Below are 25,666 nucleotides of genomic sequence, written 5' to 3'. Positions count from 1 at the left end.
GGAGACTTGGGTGCCTGCTTCGTTAATGTCAGGTGCCAGGTAGGAGAGTGTAGATTTTCTCTGGGGAGAGTAGGAGACTGGTTGACAGTGTAACCCGAAGAATTCTTTTTGGTGACAAAAAAAAAAAATTTCTCCTTGTCTTGTTCCTTTAAAAACAATTGCCATGGACGGAATATTTAGCCATTGGCATGAAATGGTATTTGAGTTCAAATGATAGGGGAGAGTTTGGGATTTAATGGAAAGTCATGAAAGTATCAGTTCATGAAAATGATACTTTGTGTTGTTTTATCAAATTTGGAATAAGGACAAGAGCTTGAGAAAATGTTTGCAAAAATGAGAGTCTAAATAGACCTTGGTGCAAGTAATGGATTTAAAACTTTCAAAATGCATAGTTCTCATCTCAGGTTGGGTGGACATCTGTTGGAGCCAATCCCATAACAACATCTGTGCATAGAATGCAGGTTCCATTCAAAGTTTGAAATCACCTGTTTGCCTAGGGCCTGCCAATTCCAGAAGGACTTTGAAAAGCATTCTAGGAAGAACAATTCTCAACTAAGTAAGATGGTACTTGTCTATGGGACTTAACTAGCACTTCACTAGTGATCAATGTGTGTGCGTGCACAGCCTGTTGTGGAGAAATTTAAAAGCAAAGAAATAAATAGGAACTAAAAATCAAAATAATGCACTAAGTTCTAAGTGCAGGACACACCAGGATGCTCACATGCTTCATTCTGTGTACTTAGCAAGCCCTGTGTGCCGCACAGGACAAGAGGTAATGATAAACGTGACTTACGACATTGCAGCTGCTCTTTGCACAAAACCAGGAGAGCACAAAGATAGTAACACACCAACATACTCTGTCTAGGACGGTGGATGTAATTGCTCCAAGGACTAAGAAACATGAGAATAGAAGTGTGGAACCAACAAGAAGGCCATTGTCAACATGCAGGAAATAAGATAGCTTCTCCCAGTCTCCCCAAGAACAAAGTCCCTGTGGCTGTTCTGGAAGAGGAGTTCCTAGCATGTCCTTCCTTGGCTGTGCATGCCATAGTGGTTGGGGAGCTGATGACGCCAGACAAGCACCTGTTCCTATCAAAAGAAGGAAAAAAGCCCTGCGATTTCAGCTTGCTGTTGCCGCACTGTGAAGTGCGCAAGATTTGTCAAAACTTCAGATCATACAAAGAGAGCCAATATGAAATCTCCCAATTTCAAGTTTTGCTAAATTACTCAAAGATTTCAAAGACATCACCAATCAAATAATAATGGACAGATAACAAACTGCACAAGTCCCAGTTTAGAGTCCCAAACACATTGCCAAATTGACTGTGAAATATGAGCATCAGTCAGAACTGGTGAGGGCTGAGGAGGCTATTTAGTAGTAAAGACTGTGTCACCATTCCTTTGGAATGTTAACCAAAATAACAGTATTCAGCAACGGATCCTCATCTTCAGCTGAAAGGGAATTTCCCTTTCCAGAACCTAAATGGCAAGTAAATGCATCTATGGCAAGAATTTTCCTTTTTTTTTATTTTTTTAAAATCAATGAACTGTTTAAATGTAGTTTTAGTTTATGTCTTATTTGGTTGCTATGATGAGTTAAAAGAGATTCCACAATATTGCCCAAGAGGACAGGAATATGAAGTTTCCTTAGTAGACAGAAAAAACAGTAGTAGAATTTTTAAAAATAAAGTAGAAAAAAATCTACACAAACTTAAACCTCACCAGATAGAGTTCACCAATCAGTCCATGAGGCACAAGGGTTATTAACCTTGAGATGGCTACTTTTGGTATCACAGGAAAACCACCTGGAGAATTTTTGTTGACACTTCAGGGTAAGCTAATAAAAGCCTCCATTTCAATTAAATTTTGGAAACTCATGTTCTTCCTTTCGTGAGCACGGTAAGCCCAGTCTCCTTCCCGGAACTCGTGCACATTTCAGCACTTTCCTCCTCACATCTTTCCTTGACATGGAAAGCTACGAGATACAATGTTGGTGAAAGAGAAGTTCAAATTTTTGCAGCTGAGCCATTTAGACATCAAACATGGGTTTAAAGTGTGTCTTCTGTTCCTTTTCAGGGACTTGTGAAGCTAAAATGGGCATAGGAGAGTTAAAATACATATTTTGCAAATAGAATTGAGACCAAAAGCAGCTGACCTTGCTAGTGTCAAAGAGCAGCAATCAGCTTCAGTTCCACACCTGTAGTCCACTTCTGAATCAACTTATAAATAAAGTCCCCGTGACGGCCATCTCCTGACTACCATGTCCTTGGATAATCTCTTCTTCACTGGTCACTGGACCTAGTGCTATGTCTATGATAAACGACACAGTAGAAGCGATGGGATGGCATTCATGTAGTACCGTCTGCTTCGACCATTCTACAGTCACTCTGATGCCTGACTGATGTAGCCACTTGGGGAGGCTCACACAGGAACAAGCTGAGGGAGACCCACCATCTACTGTCTTTGAGGAATGTAAGCCCTGAGCCTCATCCACCTGGAGGGGACCTGACTGATTCCACAAGCAGGGAGCTGGATGGGAAGCAGGGATGCTGGGATTAGAACCTGTACCCAGGACGTTCAAGGCAAGGACTTTAGCCGCTAGGCTACCACACTGGATGTGCAACTTACTTTTAAATGACCATCTTAACAGGCTATGTATGGTTTTCCATATTAGATTATTTCTGCATTGGGAAAATAAATATGATATAATTATGTCTGGATCATTTGACTAACACACAAATGGTACTCTCTGTGCCAAGCACTGCCCTGGGCACTTTGCGGATAATGGTTCTTTAATTCTCTCAATTTTATGTTGAAGATAATAGTGTCGCCATCACTTTGCAGATTGGGAAGTTAGGGACTCAGAGCTTTTAAATAAGGTTGCATTTGATGTAAAGAGATGGAAACGGGGTCCAAACTTACACATTGTAGAATCTGTGTTTTAAACTACTTTACTGTCCTGACTCTGAAAGAATGAATAGTGGGATACCGTATGTAACTGCTGAACGTGGTACTCAACACAGAAAGTGTTCAGTATAGAATTACTGTGAAGATGCACTTTCACTTTTGCATTGGTTGACAGTAGCAACTTTTGTATACAACAGACTTTATGAAGTTTTGATAAAAGATGATCTAAAACAAACAATTTAAGACGCCTATCAAGTGAAATGCTGGCATTTTTAAGTGCTTGGATCTGATGTAAGTAAGATACTTTCTGTTTAATGAACATCTAGCAAAACTCCATCACTTGAGCAACAAATTCGGTGAACAGTCACTCCAAACCACTCTGAAGCTTTCCGCGACACGAATCCTCTACATGGGATGAGCTTGAGTGTCATAGCTGCTCAGCTCATAGCATCTCACAGACAGTAGAGTGTCTGCCAGGGGCAAAGTGACCTCGTAGCTCACCCTGGGAGGCTCATTTCTGGGACCATGGTCAGATCTCAGATCATCTTCAAACTCACTCACTTGGGGCTCTCCACTTGGCTGTCTCAAGACAGAAAAAGGGCTTCTTGGGCAGGGGTGGGGAAACTTGTTTTCTTCCATGGGTCTTTTGGGTATTTAGAAATCATTTTTGGGTCATAAAAATTATCAGGTTAAAAATCAGCCTGCTATAACTTTATTGAATTTCAAGTGCCAATGTCGTTTGGCAGGACCAGACCACATGATTTCTTGGGCCATATGTTTCCAGCCCTGCACGGGACAGTGAGAATGAGACAAAGCTTACAATTTAGAATCTTCAATTTTCGCACCTATCTCAGAATAACACTTACGATTTCTACATGTTCTGTTTGAAGCAAGCCATGAAGTCTTGCACATGATCAAGGGCAGACGGTGACCCACAGAGAGCAGTGCCAGGAAACCAGCAGGAGGACATAGGGGATTGACTTAAACCCCTTGGTGGCACACATCTGTGCCAAGAGTACCAAGAATACTGTGCCAAAGAACAGTTTAGCCAGTATGGCAGCCATAGAACTCAGCCTACAAAATGAAGCTTTGTATGAGGTTCCAGCGTTGTTTGTACAGGCATTTTATTTCCACAAATTGCCTTAGTATGTTTCCCCTTTCTATACTTGTTCCTTTTTTTGGAATGAATTATAGGGGGAAAATATTAGTTTAATAATTGGTATCATTTGAAAAACATTTTCCCCTATTTGATTGCTTCTGGTTATAACAGTGTATAATCTTTTCAGCTTTGTGTGAATAAAACAGATTGACAAACCAGAAAGAAACACTCTGGGCCTCTCTCATCTTGGCAGAAGCTATGGAGTCAGGAGAAGACCGCTGTGCTTGGGTGGCGTCACGGAGGTGAAGGATGCTGTGTAAATGGGCCGATCCATCCACACCTGGCTGTTTTGAACTTGGTCCCATTAGAATGATCTGAGTTTCATTCCAAATGTTACTTTTCTAGGAAAGGAAGGAAGGAAGGCAACCAGAAAGTCCTTTGTTCCTCTTTATCCTCATGGGTAAAAACGTGCCTCCCCTTCTGATGGGCAGGTTGCATGCACTTAGGGCTACCTCGCAACTGAGGTTACTTATGAGGCACGTGGAAGTAATGGAATTAAATTTCCTCCTCTCGTGCTACAAACCTTTATAAAGGGTGCCATAAATGTCGTACTTACTTTGTTTCTTGAAAAGCAATTTTCCTGTCAACGCAATCTGTTTCTTTGAAATACTGTATTATTAATCTGCGATGGTTTCTTTAAAGTGCATCAAAGGATATGCCTCAGTGAAGTTTTATCCTTTCACTACCTTCCTGTGAATTTTCCTGTAACTTCAAGGTTTGCTGCTAAGTCACTAATTATTCATAAAGGCTGGTGAGATTGCTTTGTTTTATCCTCCTAACGAAATACATTAAAGTTTAAAGAAAATCTTTAACAGAGTGTAAAATGCTAACAAGAGGCAAGGAAATTAAAAATCGTTTTCAGCTAAAATGGGAATTTTGAAAAAAAAAAAATAGAGGCAATGTCAGCCCACGCTTAGCGATGGTGTCTGAGACACCTCGAGGTGCCCAGGAGAAAGGACGAAGTGTGGTGGGGCATCTGTGGCTCCGTGGCACCCCGCTCTGTGCAGCTGCATCAGAAACCATCCCAGGGGTGCATGGAAAGGCTGTGAGAAAACAGCAAACGCAGCACGTGTGCCCTGCTTTCTCCGCCATGTTCCTGCTGGCTGCCACAATATTCCCCCAAGAAGGGGATGGCACAAAGTTACACACTCAAAAAAAGTGATGCTTTTAATAAAACCTTGAGAAATCATGGACTACAGCTCACAAAATGCGATGGGGCTTTCTAGTGATCTGAGATGCCACTACAATGACCTTTTAAATAGCACCTTAACTGTGCTTTGTAGTACACGGTTTGAGGTCATTGATTTACAGTCTGTGAGAAAAGCCAATTTTCCTTTTCTGTAAGACGTATTGATTTAGGACAAAAAGCGTAACTAATTACATCCTTGGAGGTCAAAGGTGAGCTGATCAGAGAGGAACGAGGACGAGAGAGAAGACAAATGTTAGTAATGGTATTTGCACCTACACACCTATTTTTGAGATCTAATTCACTAGCTACGAATTTTTCTTTTATCCATATGATTACCGTGAAGGAATAGAGCTTGTCATGACTCACACGTGGAGTCTGCATGTTTAGCAGAGCCCGTTAGTAAAACCACAGGAGCAGAGCATTCAGGAAGCAGGGTGAGCCAAGAACTCAGTGCAACCTCCACTTTTTGGATGTTTTCTTGAGCACTCAAAACCTTAAAAGGGTTTTAGAACGCTTCATGGAATCATTTATTTAACTGAATATTGAAGAATGGAAGTGAATTTTTAAAAATACATATTTGTTCTTATTTATTTGAAAGGCAGAGTTAGAGAGAATTAGAAAGAGAGAGGAGGGGAGATCTTCCAGCTGGGTGGTTCCCTCTCTATTTGGGGTGGCACCAGCCAGGGCTGGGCCAGGCCTAACCCAGGGCTGCATCTGAACCCATGTAGGTGCAGAGGGTCAAGTGTGTGGGCCCTCCTCCACTACATTCCCAGGCTTATTAGCAGGGAACTAGATCACAAGTGAAGAAGCTGGGATTTGAATCAGTACCCTCATGGGATGTTGGTGTTACAGGCAGGGACTTAACCCACCATGCCACAACACCAGCTCTGCAGTGACTCCTTAGAGAAACCCTACTTGTCACTCTACTGAGTATGTTTTTCTTCCTCCTTGTAGAACTGATCTGCTTGCTGGTTCCTGGCTCAGTTCCTCGTCCTGCGCATCTTTCTGTTTCTTAAATCTGCTTCATTCTCTCCTGCCTGACTTGCTGTTTATTATACTAGAGATAAGCACTGCTTTCCTAATCCCTGCTTGACCAGCCACGCAGGGGTCTGCAATGAGCTCACTGTCGTGGAAGCAGCCACATGTGCATGAGTGTCACTCATGTGGCCCTCCCCCTTGGCTTCTCTGGTCACAGCTGGCCAGAAACCATTTGGTGTTTATGAAGCTTGGAGAAAGGAAACATTAAAGGCATTTCCCAGGCAGTAAACACCTTGTGCATTGGCAAACCATGAGAAATTCTCACTGACTACATAAAAAAAAATAATTTTTCTTCAAGAGCAAAGCAGTTTTTCTTTTTTTAAAAAGCAGTAATTTAAGCATCTGGTCTGATTTTCAGAATGAGCAATAGGAACTCATTTGGAAACTTGCACTTGTGTTTATTTCCAAGGAGCACGGCTGTAAGAAGGGCTCACCAAAAAGTGCATGGACTTCAAGTAACTTTTGTTAAGTGATCTTTGAGTTACATCATCAGAAATATACAGATTCTAATTTTCCCTTGAAATACTACAATAGCTTAGCAAAGTGTGAGTCATGTGACTGTGTACATGTGCTAAAGAATTTAGGAGAGCTCCATGTTCGCTCCTACATCCGACCTCATGAAAATGATGAAATCTGAACAACAAGAACACTTGAGTTCTGGTGTTAGCAGTATTCTGTATTTCAGGAATGTCTTCTCGGTGGGGGCAGCTGGAAGGAGGGCACATGGGCACTCTGATATTTTCAGCTTCCTGAAGCTTCAAACTTGACCTGATTGAAGACGAGAAGCGTTGCTGGATCTCGGGAAGGGCAGGAGCAGAGCTGAATCTTCCCACTTTCTCCATCATTTCTCCCAGGAACTTCACAGGGACTGACACGCCCTGGTTCCAGCTCCAGGCTGCATCTCTTCTAATTCACGAGTTAGACATGCTGCTGGTTTGACACATTTTAGCAGGATCACAATCATCTCGAAATTACTACAAGCGTGAGTGCTGGAGCAAGCTGCCTGCCTCTAGATGACCGAGCCTGTGAAACGAGGCCTCAGAGTGAACCCATTTCCACATCCCTATGACCCTAAGGTCCAGGCTAATCCCAAATCTAGACCATCTGTTTTTATGAGTTGTTTATCGAAAAAAAAGGATCATTTACCAGGTTGGACTTCTGCAAACCTGCATCTTTTGATTTTGACTATGCGGGAGACACAGGAAAGTGATGCTTCTGGAAGGATCTGCAGCCTGGTTGCTTGGAATGTGGTCAGCAGGCGGCTTCGCGCTCTCAGTTCTCAACGTCACTCATCTGCAGAGAGCTTCTTCCCCTTCCAGTAAAACAGGACAGTTCAGTACATTCCTGCCCTGGTACTGGCATCATCTTTTTTTTTTTTTTTTTTTTTGCTGAAGGAATTCTAATTCCTGATAAAAGGAAATTGTTCTAGGAACTATGATCCAATGGGAGAAATAATCATTTTTAGTCGGTTGACTGTTTTCTAGGTCTTCCAAATGGTCAGCACTGAGAGATTTAAAAGCAGGAATCGCCCCTGGCAATGGGTAAGGGGACATCTCATTGGTGGTGTTGCTCTTCCGTCAGCCAGGGGCAGAGCAGGTGCAGTCCTTTGTTCACCCTAGCTTGATGCCTGTTGGTGGCCAGAGCTGTTTCAGGCTTAGGACACAGACAAATCCTTATCTCAGGTCTACTGCACACGTATCAGGGTTTGCAGTAGGAGGGCAAGGGTTTCATGGGCCATGTTTATGTCATCTGGTTCTTTGAGCTGTGTTTTAGTGGGGTGAATTGAATGGGTCACAGTTTTCAACTTAAGGCTGCTGAAAACTAAGTCCATGGAAAACATGGGTGTGTCTAACATTGGTGCATATATGTGTATATATAAAGGCAAGACTGCAGCATCCTGGCTTGTGGCTGAGCAGACCCACAGTCTGGCCTCTGGGAATGGGAGACCCCTCTAGCCGAAGTGTGGGTTGGGGGCTCGTGAGTTGGAGAGTCCAGCCGGGGGCTGCAGACCTAAGATCCAGGGGGAGGTTGCTATTCCAACTCAAGTGACAGCAGGAAGCAAATTCAACCTGTGTGTGCCTTTCAGGTTGGTAGAGAGCCTCAGTGGATCACACCAGGTTCACTCACATGAGGGCAGGCCACCTGTTCTCCTAGGTCTGCTAATCCATATGCTAATGTCTTTTGGAAATACTCTTACAGAGACAACCAACAATAGTGCCTATCCAGGTATCTGGGTATCCTGGGGCACAGCCAAGCTGATACAGAATCAATCCACAGATTCTATAATCCTGCATTGGTTTCCCCCGGATACTCATTCAAAACTCAGGTGCTAAGGCTCAACTCAGAGGTATTGAATGAGAAGGTGTGTGCTAACAGTCTCCTCAGGCGAGAAGTTTGAGAGAACATCACGGAGGTGAGATCAGCTGCTCCAGGACAGGCATGTGTGCTCCTCAATTTTTTTTTTAATTTCCTACATTTTTCTGTTTGACTTTTGGAGAACAATCTGAAGCTGATCATTATTTTGACATAAAATATTTAGAGGAATGCATTTTTTTTGACTGCCAAAAGACAGCTTCACAATAGGTGAGAAACAATTAAACATGGACCGGAAATGAGAAGATACAAAGTTCACTTTGTATCCAAAGTGGCTTTTTAGTGTGAGGACAGGTTTACTGTTGTAGATTTCCTGTGGCTTAGAGATGCAAGAATTAAGCATTGTCACAGCAGCACGGCCCGCAGAGCACCAACAAGGCAAAGGTACTGCTCTGCCTTCTGCATGAGGAGAGGGGACTTCTGAAGAACTCACTCCTGCCCGAGATCCCTCAGGGAGTAAGAATCTGATCCTAGGAGCACTGAGACTACCAGTGCAATAAGGCACTTGATGTGGAAATGTCTCTGTGTGAAGTCACCACGCTAGGATGCCGTCAGCCTCTCTCCTTGCTCCTTTCTGCTGGGGGCTCTGTTCTCTGGACTTTGTAACCTCGCCTTCACTGCCCGTCTCAAGTGACACCGCGCTGCTCTACTCCTGCCTTCATCCCTGCCCTCTGATGAGAAAATCTAGGCTCTGTGATGGACTGCGGAGTTAGGAGTTAATGTTCCATACAGCTCCCAAAATTCTGCATCTTTGTAGACAGATTTTTTTAAAAGAAATATTGAATTAACTTGAGTAGGAGAGAGAGGCACTCCTGTGTGCTGGTTTACTCAACAAATGTTCATAGTGGCCAAGACTGGGCCAGGCTCAAGCTGGGAGGTGAGGACTCAATTCAGGTCTCCAACATGGGTGAACAGCTACTTGAGCCTTCATGACTGTCTCGCAGGATGTGCATCAGAAAGAATCAAGAATCGGCTGAGGAGCAAGAGAGGAGATGCAGGTCTTTCAAGCAATATCTTAACCGCTACGGTGAACGCCTGTATCCAGGTTTGTATTTTTCTGTCTTTCATCTCTACAGTGTTCCGTGAACCCAGAACATAAGCAGACAGATGGTCTGAGGGGGTGCATGTTGTAGCTTCCTTTGTACCAAAACAGTTGCCATCAGTCTTACTACCTCGTTTCGCTCTGTCTCTGCTTAAATCAACACTGTCACAGTTATCTGGCTTGCTGACAGAAGTTGGCAGCCAAAGGGAAATCTTCCTGGTTCATTTTAGAAAGGGAAAGTCTAAGAAGATTCCAGAATCTACAAATCTTTCTCAGAATGGCCTTACCCTTTGAAGATCTGTTGGACTGAAGTGTATTAACAGCTGATACGGAAATAAAGGGCACTTATGTCAGGTACTGTGCCAAGTACTGTTCAGAGTACATCTTGGTCTCTGCTCCTGTTCAGCAGGTGCTTTCAAGCCTGTTTTGGAGACAGAGAAACTTGTAGCCAGGTAACATTTTTACTTGTTCGTACCTTGGTTTCCTCAGATATTTGGGAAGACCCTCCTACATTTAAGGCACGTTAGTTCAACCTGTTACAGACATTTATGGAGCATTAATCCTGAAAAGGGGAGAAATTGACAGTAGCTAGTGCTCACTGAAGGCATTTTTGGGTTTTTCCATGTGTTAGGTGCTGGGCTCTCCAATCTTTGGTTATTTCATGTTTTCAGTAATCCTCTGAAACATTTTTTTTTGGTCTCATATTCGACAAATGGGGAAGCTGGACATGTTTCAAATGATATACTTACTGATCAGAGCTTGGACTTAACCCTAAAAGCTGTCTCTAGATCTACATGCCTCACTACTGTGTCATGTCTATTTTTCAAATTTTTGTACACACACAGACAGAGACAAAGGTGAGAGAAAGAGAGTGCATGCAGCCACATTCCTACCCTCTGGTTCACTCCCACATCCCATGAAACCCAAGAATGAAGTACAGAGTCTCCCACTTGGGTAGGTAGCTAATTGCTTGAATCATCATAGCTACCCTCTAGGGTGTGCATCAGTAGGAAGCTGGGATCAGAGCAGAGCTGGAACTTCAACCCACACTGTGGGAAGTGGGTTTCTCAACCATTAGTGCAAACAACCAGCCCATAGTGGTCTTTTTGTTTAAAATGTGCATGCACACACACACACACACACACACACACACACACACACACACACACACCAGGTGACATAAACCAGCTTGGAGCAGATCCTGATCCACTCTTCCCTCTTTGCAGACAACCTGTCAGCAGCTTCGTCAGACGGGGTGTTTCCTCCGTCCTTGCCTGCAGGACCTCAGAACAGTGTCACCAGGGTAGCAGTGTTGATCTCACCCTGCTGTGCCAGGGGCATTTGCTGATGTTAAAGACACTTTTAGTTATCCCAGGTGAGTGAGGGGGGTTACGGCGGGGCGGGAGGGTGTGTCATTGTCAAGGAGGCTGCTGCACGTGCTGTGGCACAGGGAGTCCCACAGCAGAGAGGCCAGCCATGACTGCCGGCAGTGGGCCGCGCCAGTGCAAAGCACACACCCACACCCTTCACCAAACGCTAGTCCCTCAGAGGGACTTCCTCTTGTCTTTTCAAAACTTACCTCAAGCAGCAGCACCTCCTGGAAGCCTTCCTCGCACCCCAACAGATTCTTTATATTTTTAAGCCTCTGGTAAAATATTAGCTTGTCTTTCTAGCTGTCCCTTCCACCACATTCCCAGTCAGCCTGCCCAGAGAGTGCTCATGTCAGCAGAAGGATGACAGAATTAGGCTACAAATATGCTTCTTAAAAAGCCGTATGAACTATTTCAAAGTCAAAGAAATGAGTTTCCTCTGGCTTCTTGGATGCAATTCAAGCCATACGTTTTTGATCATTAGCAGTTATTCAGCTTTTAATGAAATGCAAGCCATTCGCCTCATTGTTGAATCTGCCAAGGTGCTTCCTTCTTTGGTTTTCAGCAGAGCATCCCCATATTTTCTTTTAATTTCTTTTCTTTTTGAAGTTGAGTTTATTCAGGGGCAATTCACATACAATAAAAAAGCCACTCTTTATAAATAGTGGGTCTTTTGGACCAGGGCCTACCGTGATGCAACCGTAGCCAAGGGGGAGGAGACATGCTTGCCCAGTATGAGCAGTGAGCCCACAGCCCAGGTCTACCTATTGCCACCTATTTTATTGTATTACTGTTTGTTTGGTTTTTTTTTTTTTTTTTGCAAGAAGCATGTATTGCTTTCACAAACATTTGCTGTCTGGTGTGTGGAAGTGTGACTTCCAGCCAGAAAAAGCACTTTGCAGTTCTTTTCAATGCTGTGACACGTATGTGGAAGCTGTACTCACCCTCAACCATAAAGAACGGTAGCTTTCTGCTAATCCTGTCTGTCCCACCTAATAATGCTCCCTTTTCCCCTTCCCCGAACATATCCTCAGCCCCTCACAGTCTCAGGGCTTCTTGCTATACCATGGTGCTTCTTTTTTTTTTTCCAGAAAGTTTCACCATTGGAACCAGAAAGCAAAGTGTATTTTGTATCTTTCTTCACTTATCCTAATGCTGGTGGGATTTGTCTGTAAGGTTGGATATATCAATAATCTGTTATTGCTTTTGGTCCCACTGCCTGGGAGCACCGAGGCTCCAGCGAGCCTGGCTGTTTGGACTGCTTCCAGTTTTTGAAGGTTGTGAATAAATCTGTTATAAATACTTGCTTACAGGGGCTTCTGGGGACATAAATTTTTATTTTTCCCAAGTAGCTACTCAAAGTGAGACTCCTGGATCATATGGCAATGGCGGATTTCACTTTATAAGAAACTGACTGTTGCGCAAACTTCTCATGACAGTTCCAGCCATCTCGTGCTGCTAACACCCCTTCCAGTTCTTAGCAGTTTAGCTGTGAGCCATTTTATTTTATCATTTCATTTTTAAATAAATGAGCAAGTGAGTGTTGGTTCGCTCTCCAAGTGTCCATAACAGCCAGAACGGGGGCAGGCTGAGCCAGGAGTTCCAGCCTGGCTGCTGTGGGTGACAGGAGTGTCATCCTTGAGCCGTGACCTGCTGTGTCTAGGCTACAACAGTTAGCTAGACCTCCCGAGGGGGGGCTCCAACACAGGCTCCCACAGGAGATGCCGATGGCCACAGTGGTCTTATTGTTTGAATTCTTCCGTGGTTGGTAATCTTTTTTTTTTTTTAAAAAAAACCTTTTAAAAGTTTTTATTGGAAAGGCAGATATACAGAGAAGGAGATACCGAAAGAAAGATCTTCCATCCACTGAGTCACTCCCCAAGTGGCTGCAGTGGCTGGAGCTGGGCTGATCCTAACCCAGGATCCAGGAACTTCCTCTGGGTTTACCAAGTGAGTGCAAGGTCTCAAGGCTTGGGGCCATTCTTGGCTGCTTTCTCAGGCTACCAGCAGAGAGCTTGAAGGGAAGTAGAGCTTCTGGGACACGAACAGGGGCCCGCTGCTGCGCTGGGCCTGATTGGTAATCATTTTAGGATAAAGACCGTGTATTTTAGCTTTGTGGCCTGAGCCCTCAGAGAATGCCATCCTGGAGAACATGCCCCAGGAAGCTGTTAAATGAATAAATGAATGGTGAATGTTTATAGGTGTACGCAGTGTGCACCAGAGAAGTGCTTCTCCACATGATGGACATTTACAGTGTTCTCACTATTCCAAACAGTTTCGCAGTGAACATGTTTGAATACAGGCATTTTAGGTTATCTTTGGGATTTAGATAGATGCATCTGATAGATGGACTCCTAGCAATGGAACATATGCTACGAAGGGTGTGCGCTTGTGTTTTTCTGTAGCAGCTCACCTCTGTCCTCATTCATGGGGGAAGTCTCTAACTCTTCCCTCCTGCCAGCCCAGCTCTGGCTGTTGCAGCCACTCGGGGAGAACTGGTGGGTGGAATTCCATCTGCTGCTTAGACAATTAAACATTTAAAATTCAATTTATAGATTTAAACTTCTGACAACAATGTGAGTTTCGGGGGATGATATCAGTGGGCATTTTGAAAGGTTTTCTGTTACTTGATTCACATGGCATTTCAAAAGGATGCGTCATTGTTTTCCTTCTTCGGTTTCTTCCCTTTCATATTTCTGTATGAAATAGAAAAATACAGCAATCTTTTTCTAATTGGAAAAGTGCCAAATAAATCACTGGAATTTTTTTTCATTGTGGAGGCGTTGCTTTGCTGGGTGGATAAAGCGGTTATATCAGCTAGAGACGTGGCTGCTCCAGAGATGTTCAATCATAAAAGGGGAACTAAGAACTTTTCCAATTTCCTTCTGGAGTACAGAGGTATTAAGAATCCTAGGAAAGTGACAGCTTTCCATTTCTATAGCACCTGAAATACAACACCACAGAAACTGAGCTGCAAGCTGGCTCATAGTCAGACCTTTGGAAAGACAGTGCATATGTCTTGCTCAAGGGCTCGGCCTCCCAGCTTTGTTCTTTTTGCCTTGTATTTTTCCCTTGGGTAACTTATGTGCTTCGGAGATAGAGAATAAACAACTCACACCGGACGGTTAGAAGGAAACATTTCTCTTCTTTTTTCTTCTTCTTCTAATTGGTCAGTCGTAGTGCGTACATTTTATTGGAAAAAATTCTCTTTTAAAAATAGTTGGATATTGGACAATTCATATACTGATGAATCTACTTAACTGAACATATTCCTGAATAGAAATAATAAATTTGGCCAATAGTAATAGCCATAGAATTGGACACGTTTATCCAAAAGAGCACTTATAAGGGAAATTTGGCAATTACAGTTAGCAAACGGCTTTTTACTAACAATGTTTTTCTTAAAAGCTCAACAGAAACAATTTGGAGGAAAATTAAAAAGATAAAATCAGTGAAGTACTGAATGCAAATTGTACCACATGACCTAATTAAGTGAACTGCTGAGGAGTACTTTTCCAAAATATTCAATAAAATGAGCCTCATTGCAGCAGTTTCGGGGAAGGGTAGTCTATTAGTTTTGGAGATACAAATGACAGATAATAGAATACAAAGAAGATAGAGTGCAGGGCAGAGAGGTTACTGTGAAGAGGAAGTGTGAACACCTTCAGCGTTCCTTAGCTACAGTGGCAGGTTCTGCAGACGTACGTATTGTGGGAGCTTTTTCCTGTGGAAGATGTTGCACTCAGATTGTGTGTCACTCACCTACTATTCTTCACAGGAGACTTAGTAGTATGGCAAGCCTTGCTATTCATTGGTCTGCGAGTTTCAAAGTGGGCATCCGGCCCAGCCAGCAGATAGATGGGGGAGGGGAGGTTCTAACTGAGTCATGTTAATGAGCAAAGTACGTGATCACTGTGTTAGTTCCACTCTGTTGGTTTATCCATCTACCCACCCACCCACCCACCAGTCTGTCTCCATTCAACTGTATATTGAATGTTTGCTAAGTCTGTGGTCCTCTTCTAAGTATTAGAAATACAACAGGGAAAAGGATAAGATGTTTTTTATATGGAGCTTATATTTTAATAGGTGCTAAATCCAAGAGAAGTTTGCGTGTGAGTGTGCATTGGCCTGTTATAACAGATACCGGAGTGAAGTTATCTGGGGGATGATGGCTAGAGGTGATGCAGAGGCCCTGAGTTGGGCTTGGCTTGAGATGGCTGGGAGCTCCATGAGTTCCATTAGGGTGAATGCAGTGTTTGCAAGGAGAGTTGTGAGACGGAGAGATGGCTCAGAGCAAGGGACCTTATAGACAATACATTTGTATTCCTAAAGGGCAGTGAGTTAAGTGTTTGGCAGTGGTGAAGTCATGGGTTGGGGCATTCTGCATTCCATAGTGGAATCCCAGCTTTGGGTTTGGCTGCACATCTTGAGTGAGCGTGTTGCTGATGCAGAGCCTGCCAGCCCAAGGACCTGAGTGCCTTTCATTGACCTGGAGGCCCAGGGCTGTGTTTCTGGCTCCCGGGTTTCCAGGGTTTCCAGGCATATGGGAAGTGAACTAGTGGATGGGAGCTCTGTCTGTATGTTTCTTAAATAAATTAAAACGAAAAGAAAAAGCTAGCAGGGTACTCAGTAGAGCAATTTGAATATTTCAGTAATGTGACCAATTTGTGTTTTAAGTTATCTTGGCATGTTTTGAAATGACAGTGATACCCTGTGCCTTGATTGCCACAATAGCTACACATGTTACATGTTTGTCCAAGTACATAGGAACGTGTACTGGAAAAGGGTAGATTTTCCTGTATGTAAATTATAGCTTCAATACTGGTGACATGGGCAGCAGCTTAACCTCTCCACCACAATATGCTGGCAGTCATCTTCCTCTCTCCAGCTCTCCATCACCTAATTCGCCACTAGATTCCAGGGACTCTTCTTCCAAGACATGGCTTGTTTTTTTCTATTTTTACTCACTTTAATGTACCTTCCCCGATGCTATAGCTTTTTGATGAACTGCTGCGCTAACCTACTGTTTTGACTCAGTTTATAGTCTTACTCTACTGAAATCTGTTTTAACTTGGGAAGATGAAGTAATCATATTGATTTTTCCCCCCAATTTTATTGAAGGGGCCATCCCCAGGGTGTAGTAAGATAAGACTTTGCCTGCAGCTCCGGCATCCCATGTGAACACCTGTTCTACTCCTTGCTGCTCCATTTTCCAGCCAGCTCCATCCAGCTGGGAAAGTAGCAGAGGATGGCTCAAGTGTTTGGGCTCCCACACCCACGTGGGAGCCCTGGGGGAAACTCCTGGTGCTGGTTTCCGAGTGGCCCAGATCCGGCTCTTGTGGCCATCCGGGGAGTGAACTAGCAGAATGGAAGTTTCTCTCTGTCTTGCTGTCTCTGTCCCTGTCTCTGTCTCATCTTGTCAAACTCCACATTTCTGATAAATAAATACATAAATCCATCTTTTAAAAAGTTTTTACCGAATGCCTACTATTTCCTGGGTTGATTTACAGCCTGGAGGTCTATCCAGGGTATTAAACAAACCAAGTCTATTATAAGTGAGCTTGCTGAAATGGCCTTATGAATTAAAATACCAGATTAATCTCAATAAACTGAGAACATGGTTTAAGAATGTTTTTGCCAGGAAAGCATGTGCTAAAAACAACACCAATCTAAGCAGAAGAGCTTTTTTTTTTTTCAACAAAAATTCCTGCATAATTAGTTGGAGTGCCTGAAAATTGAGTTTTATTTTTTTCTAACTAAATATAGTTAGTAATTTCTTTTTCATGTTTGGAGCTGTTTTACACAATCACAGGTATTAAAACAAGTAATGAAATAAATGTCATATAAGATCTTGGAATTGCTCTACCATGAGGCATGAAACCAAGTTTCAAAACGGTGAAGACTGTCCATCAGTTTTCTTTCTTTTTATAATTAATTGGGTTTTATAAGAGATGGAATATATGTCTAATGAAATAGTTATACAATTTACAAATAAAAATAATCTTGTTGGGTGGATACATGTTCAAAATTTTTTTTTTTTTAAAGATTTATTTTTATTATTTTTTCATTGGAAAGGCAGATATACAGAGAGGAGAGACAGAGAGGAAGATCCTCCGTCCGATGATTCACTCCCCAAGTGAGCGCAACGGGCCGATACTATGCCGATCCGAAGCCAGGAGCCTCTTCCGGGTCTCCCACGCGGGTGCAGGTTCCCAAAGCTTTGGGCCGTCCTCTGCTGCTTTCCCAGGCCACAGGCAGGGAGCTGGAAGGGAAGCGGGGCTGCCGGGATTAGAACCGGCGCCCATATGGGATCCCGGGCGGCAGGGTGAGGACCTTTAACCACTTGCGCCACCGCGCCGGGCCCTCAAAATTTTTTTATTTATGCAATGTGCAAAGTGTTTGCAGGGCCTGGCGTTTGGGGGTCTCCTATGTAGGCGTGCTGGGTTCTATGTCAGCTCTCCTATGGTGATGTGCAAGTGGTTAGCTTCCCCCCACCCACGTGGGAGGCTTGGCTGGAGTTCCTGGTTCTGTTGGAGGCCATTGCAAGCATCAGTGAAATACCCAGTAGATAGGACTCTCTCTCTCTTTCTCTCTCTTTCTCTGTCTTGCCCATCCCCCTCTGTCTTTCTCTTGTCAAATAAATTACTGTAAAAATTGTTTGTAGACTAACTGAAATACCTGGTGCTATGTAGATGTAATGTCATCTTTACAAATATTTGTTTTCTTTCTTTTTTTTTTTTTTAGATTTTATTTATTTTTATCGGAAAGGCAGATATACCGAGAGGAGGAGAGACAGAGAGAAAGATCTTCCATCTGATAGTTCACTCCCCAAGCTGCCGCAGTGACCGGAGCTGAGCCAATCTGAAGCCAGGAGCCAGGAGCTTCTTCTAGGTCTCCCCCGCGGGTGCAGGTCCCAAAGCTTTAGACCATCCTTGACTGCTTTCCCAGGCCACAGGCAGGGAGCTGGATGGGAAGCAGGGCCTCTGGGATTACACCAGCATCCATATGGGTTCCTGGCGTGTTCAAGATGAGGACTTTAGCTGCTAGGCTACTGTGCTGGGCCCTACAAATATTTATTTTCTGACATAAAATATTTTATTTCTGTCCCTTTGAACTTTTATGTTTATAAGCCATCCTGTCTCTGTCAGAATGTTGGGACAGTTTGGTTTGCACAGTGACGTCAGGAATCCCGTAGGCCCGGCTAAGCCACCTGCCCAAGCTCACCTGCCCTGTGTCACTACAAACGCCAGCAGGGTTGAAATTCCCGTAGTAAGATTTCATCTCAGACATGTGATGCCATTGAGCGGGGACACAAAGCATTTCTTCCTGGGGTGGGGGACAGTGGTTGAAGACAGAAGTGAGCACCTTCTTCCTTCTGGCCAGAGCCCCAGGTTCACGCTGGAAACAGCCAGACTGTTCCAGAGGAAGACAAGGGCACTCGAAGCTTTTTGTTATTTTTTATTGAGAAGGACTTCATGTGTTCCTTTTCATGGTGTTAAAATCAGATGTGATGGTGCAGTGACATTTTAGTTTGTTTTATGGAAAACTTGAGTTCCCCTCCCTGTGGCCCGTGTCCCTGGGTGAAGACATGTCACCTCAGATCCCAGGCTGAAGAGCTGAGTTGCGTCAACGCCGTCTGGATTATGAGCGGGGAAGACCCTCGTCTGCTTTGGCCAGATGGGGAAGCTGCAAACCTTTGCTGTCAGTTAGTAAGGATGCAAGTGCAGGATGCCAGTGGTTCTGGAGTCTGCCTGCAACATGACAAGTCCTCACCATCCCTCCGCTGCTTTGGGCCTGCTGCACCTGTGCTGGGAGGCAGACACAGAAGCTGAGAGACAGGGTACATCATTCCTAGAGACCGACTGGGAAGACATGAAAGACTGCAGGTGCGAGGGGACCTGGGATTGCAGAGAGCAAAGTTCTACCGAGTGTTGGACACAAGGTCCTCCTCTTCGCCTCCAAGGACATCTTCAATTTCTTCTAAAACCATTTTCAGATATCCTTGTAAAGATCTAGTTAATGTGGCGAGAGGGGCCTTATGGTACTGTGGTTAAGCCACGCTCGGGACAGCCTTACACCAGAGTGCTGGGGTTGGAGTCGGCCTCCTCCTCTTGTGCTCCACCTCCCAGCTAATGCATGTCTTTGGAGGCAGTGGCACATCATGGCTAGTTTACTTGGATCCTGCCGCAGCTGAGGGAGACCTGGATGGAGTTCTAGGCTCCTGGCTGCAGACTGGCCCAGCACTGGCTTTTTCTGGCATTTGGGGAGTGAACCATTGGGTAAAAGGTCTTTCTCTTTTTTAAATAAATCAAAAATAAATAAGCAACAACTAAAAACCAATGGTAAGCCATACTTCTAGTCGAGTTTGGGCCAGAATGGTAGGTCCCCAGAGCTTTTTTGGTTTCACCTGCTTATACTGCTTTAGAACAAGAGTTCTGGGACTTGTTTCTTGGCTTTGGATCCAGGTGACTATAGCCAGGACCAGCAGGAGTCCTTGAGATGCTTGGTTTCTTTGTGAACCTGTTGCAGAGGTGTTTCTGAAGCTTGGCTAAGGTGTGCTGAGGAAATACCATCTCTTCTGCATGAATTTCCTTTGGAATTTATGGCTCCTGCAGAAACGGCGCGGCCTTGCAGTGGGAGGAAGCTCGCTAGTGGCATCCTTCTCATGGCTAGGATTCAGTGATCTTGGGGCACAGTAAGTCTGGAGAATGGCCGCAGCGAGCTTGCAGCACACTGGCAAATAGAGGTAGCTCAGTGAGCCAAGTGTAAGCCCCAGACTCTCCCTCCAGGATGGGGGCCAAGCTGTGCATCTTCCCGGGACTCCAGCCCCTTAGATTATCCACGTTTGCAGGAGCAAGGAGAGCCATCTGTTAGCTCATTTACGTGTCCTTTACCCCCCTACGCAGCTTTCTCAGCCTGCGTTATGATCTCAGTTGCTAATGTCACTGAGGCTAATTGTTCAGGCTGGGTTGGAGAGATGGTACAATGGATGGACACCTCTGTCTTGGCCAGTGCATTTCTCAAAAGGAAGTTTGTGTCCGTCTTTTTTAAGGTTTCAAGAGTGTCCTGTCTCATGAACAACCCTTTCTTGCCATGATGGACAGCTCCTCTGGCAGCTTGTGAACACCAAATTAGGATGTGTGAACTGTAGCTCTCAAGAGAGAAGCAGGATAGAGACAATTATTCTCCACCCTGTAACTCTTGCCTGCCTTATATCTAGCTGCTCACTCCAAAGTGTTGATGTTTGCTAGAGTAATTTTAGGTTAGTCCGCAATGCCTCTCTGTTGCTGTTTATTTATTTGCTTCCTTTTTGTGGGTGAATTTTTCATTTCTCTCGTTTCTCTGACAGTCTTATTTTGCATGGAACCAAACTTGTATGCTGAAAACACAGAGGCCTGAGCTCCCAGACAAAGGCCTGGAGGGAAGCTCGGCAGAGCGGCCACGGAGCGCCTCTTCTCCTGGTGTTCACTGGGGGCGGGGTCCTGGAAGATGCTGTGTGCCCAGGGAATTTGGATGAACAGCGAGAACCCTGAGCTTAAAATATCCCAGGCTTGTAAAGGGGTCTACTAGAAAACCTGTCTAGCCCTTGCCTCCAGGGAGACATCATCTTCATTATATTGTCAGGGAGTGGAGCCGCCCTCCGCCCCGGGTGGGAGTGGGGGAGTGGGAGGGAGCGCCTGTCTGGCTGCCAGGCCCTTTGTGCAAGCACGGCCTTGAGAAGACTGAGGGGCCACTGGGGAATTATCTCCTGGCAATTGCAGGAAGGAATTTGGCAAGGTTGCATTACAGACATTGTAATCCATACAGTTCAAGTATGAAATGCTCATCATTATTTTCAAATAAAATATAAGGAATATAGAGACATTTTCAGCAGCTCAGTTGTTAAAATAGACAGCTAACAGTGGCATGGAAATTCTCCCTAGCATGTACAATGTGCAATAATATACCGTCATTATATTTAACATCCCTTCAATGAAAATGTCAATTAAAACACAATTTATTTCAAGTAAATGCCTTACTTATTTTTAATTATGGTAGGTTCTGCTAGTCACTCTATTTTGATGGAAACAAGATCGTTAAAGGATTATCTGTCTTCTATGCTGTTAAATAAGGCAAAGCCCTAACTCACAGCTTCCTCTAATTTGAGAGGACTTGGAAGAAAAGAGAATAATGGGATATTCTGTCTTTTACAAAGTGGAGGTTCGTTTAAGATACGGCTGTTTGAATTGCTGTCATTTTTTGTGGACTGGTGCTTCTTTTATTCAAAGAAACTTCATGAGGAGATTCATGGAGGACCAACTGTTCTCTCCCCGTTTCAGACTCATCTCCAGGCTCTTCCCTCAACTGGCTGTTGGAAGTGTATGATTCTTTCAGGCAGAACAGCATAGTGTGCAGAAAGTGGCAATTCTTTCAAAAATCCACCCCCCCAAACCCCTTAACAGTTCTTCTTTCTTATTTTAAAAATGTTTAATGACTATTTTTAAATCTCAGTAAGAGTTCTCTTTTGAGGGTTCCAGCCCAGTGTCAACATCTTCACATTTCCAAAAATCTGCTCCCAAAATTTATGTAACTTGATGAATCCCATGTTTATTTAACTAACACTTTGTTGTCTTTTTGAAGCACTGGTCAAAGAGTTTTGTTTCTAATCTAGAAAAATATCAACAAATATCCATCCGGTGGTTTTCCAGCTTTTGATATTTTATTTTTATCTGTAGTGATTTTATAGGAAAGGGGAAAAAACTATTGGAAGGAAACATTGTGAATTTCTTCTCAATATATATCAAAGTTAGGATGTTTGGAGTCAACAACAGAAGACATGGCACCTGACACCAAAGTACTTGGAAGTGTTCATGGGCAGAATTGTAAGATAAGATGGTGGAAAATATTTCAAAATCCCTATGTAGTTTTTCACAGTATGTGTTTTCCGTGAAAATTTTGAAAATTACATGCCTGGATTTCCAGGTGGGGTCTTTTATTTTTTCCATTTTGTATGCAAACAAATGTATCTCCTAATTCCCTGTTCCACAAATTTTTTGGAATGCCCTCATGTTTGTTAGAGTTCAGTCTATTCTGAGTCACAAGGATAGCTAGCTGCAGGACTCCAGGAGGAAACCCCCATGATGGCAGGCGCCCGTCTTTGCTGCAGGATCCTGCCAGTGATTCAGAGCCGAGGCTCTGCCTTCCCTTTCCCCAGGCCCAGGTTTGGCATTTCTCAGCATGTTTCACTTCCTGAACAATGTGATTAAGGATTCTGCAGTATGATGAACCAGGATCCACTGAGGAAACTTAAGATTGAATTTTAAAGTGATTATCACCATCATTAAGTTCCTATTGTATTGAGAAGGGTGGTGCGGAGTTTTGATTGGTTTTCTATAGTGATAATTGCATTCTGAAGTGGCTCTCTCACTTGTGTCTTTTACATGTAAAAATTGAAGATTATGCATTTGCTATCTAAATACTTTAGGACTTTCAAAGCAGTTACCTTTTTTTTTTTTTTTTTGGTAAGGATGTAATTTCTTGCTTGCTTCTGTCATATGGTTACATACAGAAAATTCTCAAATGAGTCAGAAGGATGAAAGCCCAGGATGTGCTCTTTCCCCATGGCAAGACAACAGTTAGATCATCCTGCGCTGTCTCCTTGCCTAGGTCAGCAGCCTTCCAGGAAGAAATGCACTTACAACACCTCAGTCGCCCTCCCTAACTCAGAGCCCTGGACATGGTGTCAGTGGACAGAGCTGTGCCTCTGCTCGGTGCATGGTGAGGCATATGCTGGCCAGAAAAACAACATCAAAAAAATTTTTTTGAGCTCTTATGAGTCATTTTCCTGATTGATCTAATTTACCCTGAAGGTTAATGTATTCTAAATTAATTCAGAGATTAATAACCACTTAAAGATATATGAAAGACACAGCTCCCTGAACAGTGTTTCATTTATTGCCTCTTCAATGACTTTGGGAGGGTTTTTATTTTATGAGATTTCAAGGGAAATTTGATTGTAGGATATGGAAAGTGGCAAGTACAACATATCCAGGCTTTTGAAACTAATTCATGTTAATAATAAAACAAGCATGTAATTTGATTTTCTATAATGTGATCTTTAGAAGCAAATATTTATTTTCAAGTGGAAATCATTTTTTTATCTGTTGAATGAGATAATTGAATATGCTGTTTCACTAAAGGGGAAGATTGCTTTTAGGATAAAAAGTGACACACGTGTTTTTATTTCACTTCCACAGCAAATTATATATTGCCAAGCCATCCCTATATATATGAGTTATCTTAAATACAGGTTCATGAAACGTGGTACTGCTTCCCCCTTGTTTTCCACTCCTTGAAAAATATCCATTAGCAGAATGTAGTCAGGTTCATCTGGGCATGCTTAAAGATGGAGAATTCTGCACGATGAATAGCAAAGAGACGGAGGCTCTGTGGGTTCAGGAAGGAGACGTTTCCCTTCTTCATGTTGTCCCAGACCCCAACACCAAAGGCGCTGCAGGCAAGGAGGTGCCTGAGGAGCTCCCTGTGCCATTCTCCTCTGTTTGCAAGGGTAGCTAGTTGTGGGTAGACAAACTTTGAGTTAGATGTGAGACTCAAGTTTTGAAATGCTTTGGTCTAGGCTAGTAGCCAAAAATGATCAAGAATTTTTGGATCTACACAAAATCTTCCGGGAGTTGAGAGATTGGGGCCCAGCGTGGTAACCTAGAAGCTAAAGTCCTTGTCTTGCATGCTCTGGGATCCCATATGGGCATCATTTCTAATCCCGCCAGCCCTGCTTCCCATCTAACTCCCTGCTTGTGGCCTGAGAAAACAGCGGAGGACAATCCAAAGCCTTGGGATCCTGCATCTGCATGGGAGAGCCACAGGAGGCTCCAGGCTCCTGGCTTCGAACTGGCGCAGCTCCAGTTGTTGCGGCCACTTGGGGAATGAATCAATCGATGGAAGATCTTCCTCTCTGTCTCTCCTCTCAGTATATCTGCCTTTCCAATAAAAATTAGAAAAAAAAAAAAAGAGTTGAGAGATTGGGAAGGAGCTTGTTGACCAGTTGGAGATAAGAAATCACCATAGGAGAAAGACAGTCTCTTGTTTATAACCCTTCTGAGAGTTGATGCCACCATAAACTATAAAATGTTATTTACATGTAAAGAGTTTTTCCACCACAACAATGGTATCATTGATTTAGCGTTAATATATGCATGGCTGTTTGCCAAGTGCCACTCTGACACAATACATGAATGTGATGCTTAAGCAATGGATGTCTGAACAGCAATAAAACACAGAACCTTGACCTCATGGTCCAGCCTCAGGAATACAGTCCCTGCGATGTAATAGTCTTTCTTGTATTCCTCTTTGATCTCATTTCCCTTTCTTAATTTATTTCTCATTCTGTTCATTCTGTACAGAATGTAGATCGCTGCTTGGACAGTGTACATATGCAGAAAATATCTGATAAGTACCTAAATGTAGACTGTGGATAATGAGAACGTAGATGACAAAGTCTGTGACAAGGACAGCACATATCCTGTAGGCTACTCCGCCTGTCTTCTTCTAACTTGTCCTAATTCTCACAGATGAAGAAGACACCAAATCAAAGAGACTAAAGCTAGTCTCTATCGTAAATAGCTGACAAAGCTTTGGCTCTTGGCATTTTGTTAGCTTAACGTCCATGTCTTCCCCAAGAGCAGATCTAGGCCTTGTTAGGTAATGTGTGGCTGAAGAGTGCCAAGTCATCTGTGGATCAGCAAGGATGCCACGGGATTCCAGGAACTGCCTTCCTGTGAGGTCGAGGCTGACTGTTGCTACCTCTGCATTGAAATAGACTGAAATCCTAATTCATAACTACTGAGAAATGACTGGAAGCAGAAGCTGTTTCAGCAAGTTGAACCCTTTATCTTCAGCTTTTATTTCATAACCATAAAATATACAATAGAATTTATGTCACAAGTGGGAGCTGTTGATTCCCTCCCCACTCAGCAATGCTGGAATGGGGCACACCTAAGGAGAGATTTCAAGAAAGAAGAGAAATAAGATGTCTCTGAAGTCAGGTCCATTTTATGTTCCCCTTTCACCACATCGAGCCCAGATAAGCGTCACAATCAAATTCATGATAGAACATGGTGCCATGCCCCAGCCAACTGTTTAGAAAGTTGGGCTTTATCATCGATAAGAATAATTTATCATTGATAAGATCCTGTAAATTGTGCTTGTCACCAGGAAAGCATTCTTTGGAAATGCTACAAGGTTTCATATCTCTTCTTTCACAATGAATTATGAGCTCAATTTCTTTTGAGCTTGAGCCCGAATTTTTTTAATTGGAAATTCTTGTTGCAGGACTTTTTTTTTTTTTATCATATTCTAATGTCTGCTTCATCTGCTTGAATCTTTGCTGATTTCATGTAAACACACCTTAGCACAAGCATGCATGTACACACACAGGCACTTAAAAATGTTAAAGGAATTTGGAAGTAAAAGATAACACTTATTTGTTGCAAAGAATTTTTGAAATCCATACATTTAAGAATTTGTGAAAAAAATATATTTTGACAAATAATTCATAGCTTTCAAAGGGTATTTTTTTGGTAAGAAAATGA

The 25,666-nt window shown here is 43.3% G+C and overlaps 1 non-coding gene across 1 annotated transcript; it reads left to right on the top strand.

Moving 5' to 3' along the window:
• Window positions 1-7,819: 7,819 nt before the first annotated feature.
• Window positions 7,820-7,960, top strand: LOC121157552. The gene has a single exon (XR_005884072.1). It is a non-coding gene; the product is annotated as a small nucleolar RNA SNORA48 (small nucleolar RNA).
• The last annotated feature ends 17,706 nt before the right edge of the window (window positions 7,961-25,666 follow it).

The sequence above is a fragment of the Ochotona curzoniae genome, unplaced genomic scaffold, assembly GCF_017591425.1.
Source record: "Ochotona curzoniae isolate NIBS_2020 unplaced genomic scaffold, NIBS_Ocur_1.0 contig_3520, whole genome shotgun sequence".
NCBI lineage: Eukaryota > Metazoa > Chordata > Mammalia > Lagomorpha > Ochotonidae > Ochotona > Ochotona curzoniae.
The sequence above is the reverse complement of the archived record's forward strand: the minus strand, read 5'-3'. Positions and strand labels throughout refer to the sequence as shown.